Genomic DNA, 6,911 nt, shown 5'->3' on the forward strand with positions numbered 1-6,911 from the left:
ACACACAAGAAACTTTAAATACTTATTTTTTTGCTACTTCTTATTTCTTCCGCTATTTAATTTATTTTCAATATTTGGCATAACAAATATGATGTACATGCACATATTTTTGTTAATCATAAATTTTTAAGGTTACAGAAAAGTACCGTGTGAGTGCGAAGATGATGAATCTGAAGAAAGAAGAAAACGTAAGTTATTCATTATTAATCAGAAGAAAAATTATTTTTTATACTTTTTTCACTCATTTTCATACTCTTATCTCTAATATTAATTGGTTTTTTATTTCTAAATTTATATCGACGTCATTAGTTCAAAATTATTAATCAATATATCGTTTTAGTTCGTCAAAACTTATTAGGTAAGTAAAAGATTCAGTATTCCACTCTTAACGAAGTGACAATTAAAACTAAGCTATCAACAAAATAATTCAGTATCTGTATAAACATTTTAAATCTGTATATACATTTTATACCTGATCTTTATTTCAACTATTTTATCCATGAACATTTTATATTTATTTTGCAGGCCTCAGTTACAATGATTGTACGTTTATATTTCCTTGGTTTACTTTTAATGATTCTAGTTGCGCAATTTGAAATTTGTTAATGAATTCTTCTTTTAATTTAAGACGTCAAAATAATATTTAACTTTTCATTTTACTTTTCAGATCCATCGCTGGGTAAAAATATACTTTTATTATTTAAGTCGTTTTCTAAATATTATTTTCTCTTAATCATCTATTTAAAAAAATATTCCATTTTGAAAAATACACTTAGTTTGAAATATTACACATTTAGAATGCTAATAGAAACTTAATGTCGATTTTAAGAACATCAGCAATGTGATGTTTATTCATTTTCTCCGAACACTTTATTTCCTTTATAAATTGACGCAAAATTTCAATTTTTCATTCATTATTTTTCAATTTTTTATTTTTCAAATCTTTTTTAATATATTTTGCTTTTGAAAAAATGTTTCATATTGAACATTGAGTAATGTTTCCTCCTCTTTTGCTTATGCAAATTTATATGAATGTAGCTATTACACATTGTATAATTTTATGAAAGTAGCTATTAAACTTTGTAAAGTAAAAAAAAATATTTAAACAATAAATAGTGTTTTAAACTGCTATGATTTCTTTTTACATAAACTAATCAAAATGCTTATTTTAGATTTTGATTTCAAGGCATGTATGTATTCCTAAATTACACATTTTTTTTATTCTCTTGTTTAAATTTTACACCAAAACGTATAAAAAAGGGACTTTGAATGAACAATGATCTGTAGTATAAATTAAACTACCATTTCAGTCCTAATAATAGCTGGGGAATAACATATTTAATTAATATAAATTTTTAACTTGCTTGCAAAAACGATATAAAAATTTGACATACAGATTAGCGATGGCCTTAACTTGCTTAAATGTATTTAAAACACATTACATAAAGACTTCTCAAAGCTATTCATGTTTCTTGATTTGCGTTTTATGTAAGCAAAGAAATATATATATAAAAATTATGTAAATATATTTAAAATATTACATTTAGCTTCTTACATCGATAGAAAAAATTTTATAATTGAATGTATGCTAAAAAATTTCTAGTATTGTATTAATGGAGAACAAAAATAGTTTATTTTCTCGTAAAATGTGTGAAAGAGGCTTCACCCGCTAGACGCTACTTTAAAAAATTTGCAAACATCACCTTTTTCGCATATTGTTTAAATAAATAAATTGTATAAAAACAGTTAGGAAACACATTTTATAATACAAATAACATTTAATTTCTATTATTTTTAAAACATTATCATTCTTTCTTTTTTTGCAAAAAAATAATATATTTTGGGAATAGATATTGGCGTTATATATTGGTGCAGCATAGAGAAAGATTTACACTTGATAGAAAGGTCGAAAAAACATACAAAACATATAAAATCACATAAGCAGAATTCATTAGGCAAGTAACTGTAAAACCACGGAGATATCCAGAATACATCAGTTATTACAAATCTTGTCCTTCCTTACATAATTGTCTCTGAATAGTTGCGTTTAACTATTTATCTATCACCCTTATAACAACTAGTTTAGTTTCCTAATCCAATGCTTTCATTGACAAAATTCATATTTTAAATGCATTACAAGAGTATTAGACTTTGTTAGTTCGTATATTTTTAAAGATTGTCTCTAATTGAATATTCACAGATAGTGACTACTCAGGTAAGCCTATTTATGTATGATTTCTGGATGAGTACAGTTTTGGTTGAGAAAAGAAAAGTTTTATTGATTGGATATTTTAAAAAAAATCAGCACATTTTTAATTAAGGAAATTTTTAAACAGCGTCAATTTTAAATCAAAACGCTGAAGAATGGTATTTTTTATTCTTTATGACCAATTTATTTAATGCATTAAATCCCTAGTATACTCTTTAAGAAACTAGAGCTTCATATCAGATTTCTTTTTGCATTCACTTATATTAAAAATATATTAAATAACTCTCTTATAAGAGTTAATTAATAGACGAATTAATTTTGGGAAATATAATATAATTCAAACCAAATAAACGCATTTTGCTCAAAGAACTGAAACTAAAGTTCACTAAAAGCATTGTTAACTTGCATTTATATTTTTCTTAGACTAAACCAAAATATTATTTAAAATTAATGTGCAAAATCAGATTACGAATTTTTGTGGGTGAAGAATCAAATGGCTTACAATAACAGTAAAAATATAAGCTGTTTTCAAAAAACCCTAAATACAATTTTAGTAATGCATATGCAAAATGGTATATGAAAATATTTATTCACAAGTAACAATTAAAGATACTGGTCAATAAGCTTTATTTAATAAATGAATACAGTTATCAAGATCATTCCATTCCACAGAGGTCAGTTTTAGATATAGATAATAATTTAGACACATATAAATATCTTTAGGTATGAGTTAAAAGAGTTTTTTTATACGCTATCTCCAAAACAAAGAGCGTAAAAACTAAACAATAAAGTTTGCTAAATGTGTGCAGCATATTAAATAGCATTTTACGTGTTCGCCACTTATTGCAGAAAAGGGTTAAAAAATGAATTTTAATATTAAAACATAAAATTATGTACCCACCATTTAACATTGTTTAAATTTCAGAACATGATCTTTGGAATATTTGATATATATAGGGGTCTAAAATGAATTAATTATTTCAGGTGTGGACTATTTAATAGATCTGTATAATGAATATATTGAAGGTAAATGTATGTTTTAATCCTTCTATTAAATCAATTTAATATTGTAATATTGTTTATCTTTTTTAATAATACATGCAGTGTATAAAAATCAAAAATGGAGCACCTAGTATTTTAGGAACTAATATTTTCAAGCTCAAAAGAAGCAAGATTGGTGGTTCGATCAGTTTTGTTTCCAAGTAAAATTACTTGCCACTAATTATTTTTAAAAATTACTCACACATTCTATATTCTAAGTTTTATTGTTTTCTCCTAAGATGCAATTGCATATTTTTCTTAAATCCAAGAAAAATGATGACCTAGATCATATGTATCTATGTTTATATTTGGCTAGTAGATAATCATTACGTCTATATATTTCACCCTAAGATCGTGGTGTCGGGATGATGAATTCAGTGTGCATTTTACAACATTTCGTAAGCCGAATACAGAGGTTAACTTGGGAGGCTTAATAATTTTTTTTAATAAAATTTTGTTTTTTTTTTTCTACAAATCAGAAAATTTTAAATGCGTTTCATTTCTCATAAACATTTACTTATCTCTATGTAGTTTTTTAAAATTGAAATATAAATCAATCATTATCAGTCTACTTTCATGCAATTTCGAAAAAGAAAATTGTTGGATGAAAAGTTTTTTTTATCAATTTTGATCTGAATTATTGTTAATTTTTTATTGAAAATATGAAATGTTTGCGATAATATGTTTATATTTTCTTTTCTTTGCTTGAAATAAGATGGAAAATTGAGTAAGTTAAATCAGATACTTTCTTATGATATTTTTGTTTTTCATGACATTTTATGACACAATATCTACATTTTAATCAAATTATTTTTTAAAAATGTTTAAAATTAATTTTAAAACCATTTATTAAAGAAATAATATTAACATAATAATACCGTAACTCTATCATTTAATTTAAAAGTAATCAGAAAGCACTTGATATTAAAATACATGGTATATTTTTTCGAATAAATAGTTTATCTTTCATTTTGCCGAAACATTATATTTAATTTGTAGGAGTGTATTAATTTCATCGGATAATTCTGAAAAAATTTGTGACCATCGAAATTAACTGAGTGCAACATTATGTCTATACATTTGACATTAATATAAAAATAAGAAGATTAACTAACATACACATTTATAATATAGTGATTAAAATTTAATTTTAATACTATTTAAAATAATATTATTACGCTTGGCAAGACTATTTTGTATTTTTTTTAACAATTTTCAGTTTTTGATACTAAATTTTATTATATAAATATTTTTAGTAAAAATATTTGACTACTAAAATTTTAACAAATTTATTCTTGATTTCTAAAATGCAGAGTGTTTATAAAGTCCTGGACCCATTTTGATGCTTAATAACTCATAAAATAATAAATATATATTAAAATTAATAACATAAATGGTTAGATAGACTCAAAACGTTTCATGACCCTTGTCAATAAGCTTCCACGTGTGCCCCCTTCGTCGCACGGAGAATATCAAATCGATAGTCAATTTAACGCAGGTAGCAGCAAGCGTTGTCAGTTATTAAACATCAAAATGGGTCCAAAATGGGTGTTTCTGGCATTGTTAATCGCCATAATGCGCATATATGGGGATTTGAAAACCCCCATGAATAATGTGAGACACAAAGGGATTCCCAAAGGTTAATGTGTGGTGTGGACTAATGCACGATCGAGTCATTGGGCCATTCTTTTTTATAGAAAAGACGATCTCATCAGTCGTTTACTTAGACATGTTGGAAAATGTATCAGTCGTATTTCCACAACTAGAAGAGCCTCAGCCACATGTCGTTTTTCCTTGGGGATTTATAAAGGACAATGTTTACAGGAGGATCTAAAAGCCAAAATTACAACAGCAGTAGCCTCTGTGGATGCCGACATGCTTGCCGCTACCTGGCGTGAAATCGACTATCGACTTGATATTCTCCGTGCGACGAAGGGGGCACACGTGAAAGTTCATTGACAGAGGTCATGAAACTTTTTGAGCCTATCTATCCATTTATAATATTAATTTTAATCAATCTTTATTATTTTATGAGATATTAAACATCAAAATGGGTCCGGGACTTTATATACACCCTGTATATAATTTCATATTATTTAACTTTATTGTGAAATATGTTGACATAAATAACATAAAACTGTCATAATTAAAAAAAAGTATATAAAATAAATGAAAAGGATATCTTTTTGTTGCAACATTAAATTACGCTTTTTAAAATAAAATAAAACCATTTTGCATTATCGTTTACAGTATCGTTTTATATTATCGTCTTATTTCTTTGAAGGATAATTTTTTCTTCAGGAACTATGAAAATAAGGAAAGCACTGAATGAGAAATTGCGTAATCGGTACGATACTTCCGTGCTCTACATTTCTACATTCTACAATTCTAATATTTTATTTATAATGTTTTAATTATAATGTTTAAACCCCTTGTAAAATTAAAATTAAATTTATTATTGCCTGAGAGGCTATTAAGAATATATTTTTTGCCTAAACAAATGAAAAATGGACACGGGTAAAAATCCGTTAACATTTACATGATATTTTACAGAGGCAGAAAATTTAAATTTCTGAAAGACACAAAATCATTAATAATAGTCATTTTGCTTTTATATCAACGTATTAAGATAAGGAATAGCTTTTAACTAGGCAAGAAAAATTGAAATCATTGGATAGTCCCTGCCATGGTGTGTTCTTACTTCAACGTAGATATAAATAAATTAGCAAAATGAGTCTAAAAATATCTTCGAAATTACATTCATTGATAGGCAGTTAAATATTAAAATTGAATCATAGACTGTGTTTAAATTATATCTTAAACTCTACTCATAAAATGAAAGAAAGAAAACTTTGACATAAAATCAAGGAATTAGAATGTTATTTTCTTTAATATCAAATTTCAAAATTAATAATAAGATAATTGTAAAATAATGCTAGTTCAATGATGCATAAGCCTAGTAAAAACAATGCTTTTGCTCATTTATACGAGCTATGTCAAAATAAAAGAAATATTTCTTACTAAATGCAAGAATAAAGGTAAAGTCATGAATAATTCACCAGAAATATTTATTTTTAACACATTTTTTATATATTCCGCATGGAGTAAAATTACACTTTTCTTACAGATGGAAGTTTAAGTAAGATGTTTTCATATTACTCACCCGTTATAAATAAAATTTAAAATATAAACTCTACAAGTAAAATTTTTCCTTGGTGGGATATTTTTTGTACAAAGTTATTAAAAATCAGTTATTTTTACCGGTTGTTATTTTTTTCAGGAGACCTTATTTTATCTAGTTTAAGTCCATGAAAGTTATAATTTTCACTAGTATGAAAGTATTTTCGTGCTTACTACTCAAATCGTTAATATAGATTTGAATAATATTCATGATTACTATTCAAATTTATGTGAATTCCTTGCTGCATAACATAAGAAACTTAAATACTTCTCATTATTTAGTACAAGCCTTTAGAAACAACAAAACGTTTTGATGCCTGTAATTGGATTTTATTCTTTGAAGAATAAGTGATTTTTAAAATTACATACTATCTAAGTTCATTACATCAATACAATTTTATTTTCAAACTACCATAGTTATTGTAATATTAAGTATATTGGCTTATAAGTTTCATTAAATTGTTTCCTCCGTTATATATAT

The sequence above is a fragment of the Parasteatoda tepidariorum genome, chromosome 7 (assembly GCF_043381705.1).
Source record: "Parasteatoda tepidariorum isolate YZ-2023 chromosome 7, CAS_Ptep_4.0, whole genome shotgun sequence".
Taxonomy (NCBI): Eukaryota; Metazoa; Arthropoda; class Arachnida; order Araneae; family Theridiidae; genus Parasteatoda; species Parasteatoda tepidariorum.